The sequence below is a fragment of the Triticum aestivum genome, chromosome 6D, assembly GCF_018294505.1.
Source record: "Triticum aestivum cultivar Chinese Spring chromosome 6D, IWGSC CS RefSeq v2.1, whole genome shotgun sequence".
Lineage (NCBI taxonomy): Eukaryota > Viridiplantae > Streptophyta > Magnoliopsida > Poales > Poaceae > Triticum > Triticum aestivum.
In genome coordinates, this window is record NC_057811.1 from 72,643,905 (window position 1) to 72,654,694 (window position 10,790).

Sequence of the window (10,790 nt, forward strand, 5' to 3'; positions counted from 1 at the left end):
GGTAGGAAGTGATACCGACGAAGGGGGGAACATCCGGGAAAGAATCCCCGGAGTTTGACGTTTTCGGACGGATGAACCGGAGGGGAAAGTTGCGTGTTCGCTATGCTAGGAATGTGTGGCGGAAGAATGGACTGCATATTCGGATTCGTCTCGTCGTTCTGAGCAACTTTCATGTACAAAGTTTTTTCATCCGAGCTACGGATTATTTTATATTAATTTTTAAAGATTTAAATCAATTTTAGGATTTATTTAATTAATTTAATCAACATTATCCAGAATAGTAAAAGATGACGTCAGCATGACATCATTCTGACATCAGCAGTCAACTTTGACTTGGTCAACTACGTGTGGGTCCCGCATGTCATACACTAGACTAACTAATCATGATTAATTAGTTTAGTTAATTGATTAAATTAATCAAACTCAATTAATTAAGTTAATTAAGTTAATTAATTTAATTAATTAATTAATTAATATATATTTTTATTTTTAATTCCTTTTTTAAACGTTTTAGGGGCGGGGCCCCCCTGTCATTGGGCCAGGGGCCTTAATGGGTTCGGGCGCTCGGGTGCGGGTGTCACCCGAGCGGGCGCTGGGCAACGGGCGCCGTTGCAGGCGAGGCACCCATCGGGTGGACCCGAGGCGACGAGGCCGCGAACCCGGTCGGCGACCACGGCCACGGTGGAGCGAGACGGGCACGCGCGGCTGGGCGCCGGTGGGTGCGGCCAGGGCGCGGAGGGAGTGGAGCAGGCGCAGGGGGAGAAGAACTCCGAGCGCGGCCACGGGAGGTCGCGGGTGCGACGAGTGCGTCCCCGGAGCGAGGCAGGGCGTGTCCCCGGAGCGAGGCAGGGCGCGCGTGCGAGGACCCGGCCACGGTGGGCGCGCGCGGGACGTCGGTCCAGTCGCGACGCGGGGAGGAGGACGCGGCCACGGGGCAGCAACAATTCGGCGGGAGCACGCGGGATGGGACGGCCACGGTAGAGCAGGGTGGCGCGGGGTGAGCGCGTGCGGGGCACGGCCACGGGAGGTCGCCGGTGCCGGCAATAGAGAGGGGAAGGGAGGAGGCTCACGGTGGCCGTAGGGGTTAGGCAGCGGGGGCGAGGAGGGTGACGGGGACGACGTTCCGGCGAGGCGGTGATGGTTGGTGGAGCCGGCGAGGAGGAGCCGAGGACAGCGACGGCGTAGGCGATGGGGTTCCCCGGGCGGCGGCGGCGCAGTCGAACGCCACCCCGATCCAGATGGGGAAGGGTGAGAGAGAGAGAGGGGATCGGGGAGAGTGGGGATCGTGGGATAGGGTTCTGTCGGTGGGGGGGGGGGTTATGGAGGGGGTTAGGTAGGCCGGCCCTGGTTGGATGGCCAGCTGGGTCAGGAGGCCCAGCGGGGGGGGGGGTCTTTTGTTCTTTTTTTTGTTTGTTTGTTTTCTCTGTTGTAATTTCTTTTCTTTTCTTTATTTTCTTTTCTGTTTTAAATCATTTTACTTTATCTAGGCATTTTATAAAAATGTGTTTATTACACCATATTTACTTATGCAAAATATGGCACCTCCCGAACATTTTGTTTTAAATTTTGAAAAACTTTTATTGTTGACATTAATTTGAATTCGAATTTTCAAACGGTTTGACCTAACGGTAGATTAGCAACAGTAACTGCGGTGACGTGGCACCATTAGCGTGGGATTACTGCAGCTTGATTATCCGGGCGTCACAATTCTCCTCCACTACAAGAAATCTCGTCCCGAGATTTAAGAGGGGAGTAAGGGGGGAAGGTTTGGTAACGAATCAAGCGGGTCTTCTCATCCTGGCTTGCTCTTCTCGAAGAGGCTGGTCCAATACATTGATGTCTTCATTTCTCTGCTTCAGGTCATCATGATGAAGTCGACGTCCTTTCTTCAGGAACTCCATCGTACTTACGAAAGAATAAAGGGTGGGCATTCTGGGAGAACGGGCCTCGACAAGGTTGACTATCGGGTCGACAACATCGAGGAAGGTGGCGGGAAGTAACCGTCGAATCGAAACTTAAGAAAATATCGAGAGCAAAGTAAGGAGGTAACCTGGGAAGTTTCGAGTGGGCAGGCAATCGTTCGATGCCTGTTATAGGGCGTGAAAGGGTCAAAGCAACGGGAATAAGTATTGTGTCCGATATCAGACCTGAAGGTGGCTCGTGAATTACATACGAGGCCATGCGCGAGGAACAACCTTGGAAACTCGGGGTGTACTTGAGAGTCAGGTTTCGATCCTGCGGAACTGTGGGTTATGGGCCCACCATGTGGGTTAAAAGTAGGAAGGGCGACGACGTCTTGCTTGATCATGATAGCAAGGCATGTCAGAGGATAGTCTGTCGGTTATGTCGGCAACAACATCGGTACCAAGGGCGAGGGACAAAGAGAACCATTTTCCTGCTCGTTGATCGAGGCGGACCAATAGGCAAAGTTCTCATCCATCGGCGGTTACCGGAATGTCATCAACAAAAGCAACAGGGTCTTACTGACAGAGTTGTACACCGTGGTGTTTACATAAGCAGGAGAATATTACTCCTTAGATCATATAGATCACCAGAAAGATTAAACCAAACAATGGAAAGGAAAATATGATTATCAGATTAAACAGAAGAATGGAAAGGAAAATGTGTTTAAACACATATTTCAAGGGTATATCCTTCCCAAGGACAAGCAGAGCATGATATCCATGACATGATATAATGTAGAAAACTCTTTAGGTACGGGAGAGAATTTTCATGACATTACCCATACAGCGGTGTTTGGATAATTGCGCAGGAAACATTTAGCATTGGGCTTCAAATGTTCCTGTTGAAAATTGGAGTACCATAGGCATGTTTCGAGATAGCCTTGACATGGTCAACAGGTGAAGATCAGACTTTGGAAACAAAAAGGATCCACCAGGAACAACTTATAGAATAAGTCTTACAATTTCCTCATGGAAGAATAGCTAACCTTGCTAAAAGGAAAGCTTATAACAATAGGTGCTCCGGCCAGGTGTGTTTGGCATGTCATCACCTTACCGGGTCATAAATAGGCCAATGTTATAACTCTTGGAAATATGTTCCAACCATCATATCTGACCGAGATTCAGATCTGATTGGTGTCAGGATAACTCAGACTCAGAATGCCTGAGGAGAAAGGTGCAACACAAATTGTCGAAACAACATCGAAGATTCTCGGGAGATGAACTATGGAAGCGAGTTCCGAACAAGGGTTCATCATTACATCAAGGAGAGGTGAGGAGGTGACTGATTGACTCAGCGACAATCCATTGAGATTTCTGAAAGATGGATTTCCACAACTATGTGACCAAGGAGATAACATTAGCTAGATCGAATGATATAATGATGTATGCTCGAGGAAAACATACACAGTTAAACATTGGTTGAAAGGTGCACCTGAATATGGGCTTAGGTAGCATGATCAATGTTAGAATGGTGATTCGATAACCAATACACAAGGAATGAAACTATCGTTCATTAACTTACAAGCAATAGGGTTGCTAGGAGTTTTGAATTTTACACATCACAGTTCATTTGTGGGTACTTCGGTTAAAATCGACATGGGGACCAAGAAAGAATGGTGATGGTGAGAAGTATCATTATAGCAAGAATTCTTAAGAGGTGGAGCAATCCTCACAACATTCTTGACATCAAAGATGGTAATACTCCGCGGTAGAACTTAACATAGGTTGGATAGCAAGGAAATCAAGGTACAACACAAAACACGAACAAGTTTGTGTTGAATGGAAGGCAATAAAATGGTCGATGATAAAACAAATCATCGAGGGCACGGATGGTATTTCTCATCCAGAATTCGATAGATATCTTGGAAGAGCTCAGAATGTTGATGATGTTCACGACACATTTGTAGTGAGAATTTATGAAGAGGTAATCGATCGGCGATGACATCAAGTCAAAGGAATGATGAAGCGAAAGGTTATTGGAACCAAGGGTACGACACAAACTCGAAATCAAGCTTGTTGTTCAAGGCTAAATGATACGACGAGGAAAATTGACGTAAGCTAAGCTCATCATCGGAAGTGGTGCTCCGGGAATAAGGACCAGGTAGCACAGTTAAAATCATCACGATAATGATATAGACAAACAGGCTAGGAATGACGTGATCGGCTACAAACCCATAAGTAAAGAAGATTTCTAAAAGTTGTGGAACCGTAGTACGGACTCGGTTCACTATTTGGTGTTCTCAGTTGACAACAACCCAGAACCCAGGAAAATTGGAATCGGAACAGTTGGTGAAGAACCCATAAGAAGTTATGCAGTTCCATGATATTCTCGAGATGCCATAGTGTAATACTCGACGGTAGAGCAGTGTAGAGGGTGGACACGTGAAATGATCTGCAGAAGACAAGTACTTAAACTTGCCCGAGAAATGGGATCAAAGAAGAACATATGGTCGGAACCACAATTGCAAAGGATCAATTCACCGATACCAATGGATATTATATCAAGGAAATAGTTATTATTACAAGAAGCTTCCATGATAGGATCTACATCGTGTCCATGGGCATGAACACAAAGTTCAAGGTCGACTCCCACTTCTCCAATGCATACCCTTTCATTCACTTCTCGTTATCGAAGTTGTAGTGTTGAAAAGTTATCTGGCGAAGCACCAGATGAGTATGACTCGTGAAAACTTTCGGGTTCACACGGTTTTAGAGAAGGTATAGGTTCAACCCATCGGGGCATCTTAGAAACATATACCACAAACTTCGGAGTAAATATTACAAGCTCGAAAGAAGAGCATTGTTCAAAAGCAGATGATACAATTTACCAAAGGCATTATATCCCATGGAAAGGCTCACAAGGTTATTCAATATGAAGGACACTGTCGGATAAAATCCAACAAGGGAACCGATGGTCCACAAGGGATCTGATGTGAGCATCGGTACTCAACCAGAGGAAGAAGAATGCAAGGAGATCAGATTATAGAAACAACTGACTAACTCAAAGCTCAAAGGCAAAGGAATTATGATTTCCAAATCAAGGGATCCGAAGCAATGCTCTGATTAGGGATGGATAAGTTGAATAGCCTTAGGGATACAATCGACAGTAATTTGATTAGTCGAGAACCAGCTCACGTTTCAAATGACGTCTGAGCCGGAAGGATGAATTCTAGGCTCTGATTGAGGATTGCGAGCATTCGCAACAAATTGAAGCAACGGACTCAAAATGATAAATGACAAGGGATGCCAATAAGATTACGAGACTTAAGATTAATCATAATGCAAGTAAGCAAGAATTTCAAGAGCAAAAGGCTCCTGAGGATTTTTGGAAGATCGAATGGTATTTTGAACACTTTTGTGAAATACTCGAATCAACTGGGGATGAGCGGATACTCGGTAAGTGCGAGAATTATCCGTAGGGGTATTCAGGTGACAAAGAACTGTATAGCAGTAAGCTCAAAGGATTCTTGGAACAACAGAGAGCATTACGGGGTATCTTGTAGTAACAAGATCAACTGGGAAACATTGTATGAATGGCGAGTATACGTGGTTATCCATAGGAGTTCATCGATGAAAGGGAATTGTAAAAGCGATGAACACAAGTTCTCGGGTTATCAGCGGAGAGTATCTTCAGGGTCTTCACGTGCAGCAGACGATCATAAGTAGTAAGGGGCTCTCCGGGTGAAAGTGATAACGAGATCCTAATGTTAGATTTAGCAAAACTCACTTAACCCGAATAGAAGAGAGATCAGAGTCCCAGAGTATAGACAAGGAGTAAAAGACCCTAATACCACCCAATGGCGACGTGGGCCCGTAAGCCACACAGCCATGTCAGTAAAAGTTTAGCAATGACCAGACTCAACTTCGGCCAAGGAGTTGGAAAGGGGGATTCCTACAGGCAGTTGGCTCTGATACCAATTTGTGACGCCCCCGATTTGACCGTACACTAATCATGCACGCAAATGTGTACGATCAAGATCAGGGACTCACGGGAAGATATCACAACACAACTCTAAAATATAAATAAGTCATACAAGCATCATAATACAAGCCAGGGGCCTCGAGGGCTCGAATACAAGTGCTCGATCACAGACGAGTCAGCGGAAGCAACAATATCTGAGTACAGACATAAGTTAAACAAGTTGCCATAAGATGGCTAGCACAAAAGTAGCAACGATCGAAAAGGCAAGGCCTCCTACCTGGGACCTCCTAACTACTCCTCGAAGCCGAACTCCATGTAGAATCATCCTCGGGATCTCTAGCTCCTGGACTCCAGCATCTGGTTGCGACAATCAGGTATAGAAAGGGGAAAAGAGGGAGAAAAGCAACCGTGAGTACTCATCCAAAGTACTCGCAAGCAAGGAGCTACACTACATATGCATGGGTATATGTGTAAAGGGTCATATCGGTGGACTGAACTGCAGAATGCCAGAAGAAGAGGGGGATAGCTAATCCTGTCGAAGACTACGCTTCTGGCAGCCTCCATCTTGCAGCAGGTAGAAGAGAGTAGATTGAAGTCCTCCAAGTAGCATCGCATAGCATAATCCTACCCGCGATCCCCTCCTCGTCGCCCTGTTAGAGAGCGATCACCGGGTTATATCTGGCACTTGGAAGGGTGTGTTTTCTTAAGTATCCAGTTCTAGTTGTCATAAGGTCAAGGTACAACTCCGGGTCGTCCTTTTACCGAGGGACACGGCTATTCGAATAGATAAACTTCCCTGCAGGGGTGCACCACATAACCCAACACGCTCGATCCCATTTGGCCGGACACACTTTTCTGGGTCATGCCCGGCCTCGGAAGATCAACACGTCGCAGCCCCACCTAAGCACAACAGAGAGGTCAGCACGCCGGTCTAAATCCTATGCGCGCAGGTGTCTGGGCCCATCGCCCATTGCACACCTGCACGTTGCGAACGCGGCCGGAAGCAGACCTAGCCTAGTGGCGTTCCAGTCCAATCCGGCGCGCGCCACTCAGTCGCTGACGTCACGAAGGCTTCGGCTGATACCACGATGCCGGGATACCCATAACTACTCCCGCGTAGATGGTTAGTGCGTATAGACCAAATGGCCAGACTCAGATCAAATACCAAGAACTCGTTAAGCGTGTTATGTCGAAGTAACCGTGGACGCCGTCCAGGGCCAGGCCCACCTCTCGCCTAGGTGGTCTCAACCTGCCCTGTCGCTCCGCCACAAAGATCCACTTGCGGGTACTCCTATGAGCCGACCCGACTTTAGTCACCACATGTGTCATGTATATAGTATATAAGTATATACCCGTGATCACCGCCCAGGTGATCACGGCCCGATAGTATAGCACAGCAGACGGACAAGAATGTAGGGCCACTGATGGGAAACTAGCACCCTATACTAAGCAGGTAGGATTGCAGGTAAAGGTAACAACAGTAGAAGCAAGGGCAGGCTATGCATCAGTATAGGATTAACGGAAAGCAGTAACATGCTACACTACTCTAATGCAAGCAGTATAGAGAAGAATAGGCGATATCTGGTGCTCAAGGGGGGGGGGCTTGCCTGGTTGCTCTGGCAAGAAGGAGGGGTCGTCAACGGCGTAGTCGGTCGGGGCACCAGCAGCGGCGTCGGTCTCGGTGTCTAGCGAGAGAAGAGGGGGAAGAAACAATAAATATAAAGCAAACAATGTGTGACGATGCATGACATGGCAAGGCGCGTCGCTAGGTGTGCCCTAACGCGGTAGGAAGTGATACCGACGAAGGGGGGAACATCCGAGAAAGAATCCCCGGAGTTTGACGTTTTCGGACGGATGAACCAGAGGGGAAAGTTGCATGTTCGCTATGCTAGGAATGTGTGGCGGACGAACGGACTGCGTATTCGGATTCGTCTCGTCGTTCTGAGCAACTTTCATCCATAAAGTTTTTTCATCCGAGCTACGGATTATTTTATATTAATTTTTAAAGATTTAAATCTTTTTTAGGATTTATTTAATTAATTTAATCAACATTATCCAGAATAGTAAAAGATGACGTCAGCATGACATCATGCTGACGTCAGCAGTCAACTGTGCAGTTGACTGGGTCAACTACGTGTGGGTCCCGCATGTCATACACTAGACTAACTAATCATGATTAATTAGTTTAGTTAATTGATTAAGTTAATCAAACTTGATTAAGTAAGTTAATTAAGTTAATTAATATTAATATTTTTATTTTTAATTCATTTTTTAAACGTTTTAGGGGTGGGGGCCCCCTGTCATTAGGCCAGGGGCCTTAACGGATTCGGGCGCTCGGGTGCGGGTGTCACCCGAGCGGGCGCTGGGCAACGGGCGCCGTTGCAGGCGAGGCACCCATCGGGCGGACCCGAGGCGGCGAACCCGGTCGGCGACCACGACCACGGTGGAGCGAGACGGGCACGCGCGGCTGGGCGCCGGTGGGTGCGGCCAAGGCGCGGAGGGAGTGGAGCAGGCGCAGGGGGAGAAGAACTCCGGGTGCGGCCACGGGAGGTCGCGGGCGCGACGAGCGCGTCCCCGGAGCGAGGCAGGGCGTGTCCCCGGAGCGAGGCAGGGCGCGCGTGCGAGGACCCGGCCACGGTGGGCGCGCGCGGGACGTCGGTCCAGTCGCGACACGGGGAGGAGGACGCGGCCACGGGGCGGCAACAAGTTCGGCGGGAGCACGCGGGATGGGACGGCCACGGCAGAGCAGGGTGGCGCGGGGTGAGCGCGTGCGGGGCACGGCCACGGGAGGTCGCCGGTGCCGGCAATAGAGAGGGGAAGGGAGGAGGCTCACGGTGGCCGTAGGGGTTAGGCAGCGGGGGTCGAGGAGGGTGACGGGGACGACGTTCCGGCGAGGCGGTGAGGGTAGGTGGAGCCGGCGAGGAGGAGCCGAGGACAGCGACGGCGTGGGCGATGGGGTTCCCCGGGCGGCGGCGGCGCGGTCGAACACCACCCCGATCCAGATGGGGAAGGGCGAGAGAGAGAGGGGATCGGGGAGAGTGGGGATCGTGGGATAGGGTTCTGTCGGTGGGGGGTTATGGAGGGGGTTAGGTGGGCCGGCCCTGGTTGGATGGCCAGCTGGGCCAGGAGGCCCAGCGGGGGGGGGGGGGTGTCTTTTGTTCTGTTTTTTTGTTTGTTTGTTTTCTCTTTTGTAATTTCTTTTCTTTTATTTATTTTCTTTTCTGTTTTAAATCATTTTAATTTATCTAGGCATTTTATAAAAATGTGTTTATTACACCATATTTACTTATGCAAAATATGGCACCTCCCGAACATTTTGTTTTAAATTTTGAAAAACTTTTATTGTTGACATTAATTTGAATTCGAATTTCCAAACGGTTTGACCTAACGGTAGATTAGCAACAGTAACTGCGGTGATGTGGCACCATTAGCGTGGGATTACTACAGCTTGATTATCCGGGCGTCACGGGATGCCACTCGGGGGCATCCCCAAGCTTAGTTGGTTGCTCATTCTTGGCTAATAGCTTGGGATGCCGGGGCATCCCCAAGCTTAGGCTCTTCTATCCTTCTTTCATCCATCGTAAGATAACCCAAAACTTGAAAACTTCAATCACACAAAACTCAACAAACCTTCGTGACATCCATTAGTATAAGAAAAATAAACTACTACTATAAGTGCTGTGTCAAACCAATTATTACTTTGTTTTTGTATTATATCTACTGTATTCCAACTTTTCTATGGCAAAAACTCATCAAAGAAAACCATAGAGCCATCAAAATAAGCACACAACACAAAGAAAACAGAATCTGTCAAAACAGAACAGTCTGTAGCAATCTGATTTGTTAAAATACTTCTGGAACTCCAAAAATTCTGAAAACCTAGGAAAACATGGATAATTTGTATGTTGATCTTCTGCAAAATGAATTGGCATTTTGTGACGTTCTGGTTAATTTTAACAATTATTTTCGTGAGCACAAAGTTTCTGTCTTTTTCAGCAAGATCAAACAACTAATTAAAACACAAAAAACACAATCATAACATTAGCGTAATTGTGTAAACACTCAAGAACAGCAAGCAAAAAGCAAAAATAAAATTTATTCATTGGGTTGCCTCCCAACAAGCGCTATAGGTTTACGTCCTAAGCTAGACATAAAGCAAGGATCTAAGTTTTGTCATCTTTGGTTCGAGATCCATAAGATGCCCTCATGATTGATTCATATGGTGGCCTAATTCTTGTTCTAGGAAAGTGTTCCATACCCTTCCTCAAAGGAAATTGGAACTTAATATTGCCTTCTTTCTATCAATCACGGCACCGATAGTGCATAAAAACGGTCTACCAAGAATAATTGGACAAGACAGATTGAATATGAAGAACAATAAAATCTATGGGCACGTAATTCCTACTTGCAAGAATATGAACATCATTAATTCTTCCCATGGGCTTTTTAATATTAGAATCCGCCAAGTGCAAGTTCAAAGAACATTCTTCAAGATTAGTAAGACCAAGCACATCACATAAAGATTTAGGAATTGTAGAAACACTAGCATGAAGGAAATATGCCCTAGAGGCAATAATAAAGTTATTATTTATTTCCTTATTTCATGATAAATGTTTATTATTCATGCTAGAATTGTATTAACCGGAAACATAATACATGTGTGAATACATAGACAAACGTAGTGTCACTAGTATGCCTCTACTTGACTAGCTCGTTGATCAAAGATGGTTGAGTTTCCTAGCCATAGACATGAGTTGTCATTTGATTAACGAGATCACATCATTAGGAGAATGATGTGATTGACTTGACCCATTCCGTTAGCTTAGCACTTGATCGTTTGGTATGTTGCTATTGCTTTCTTCATGACTTATACATGTTCCTATAACTATGAGATTATGCAACTC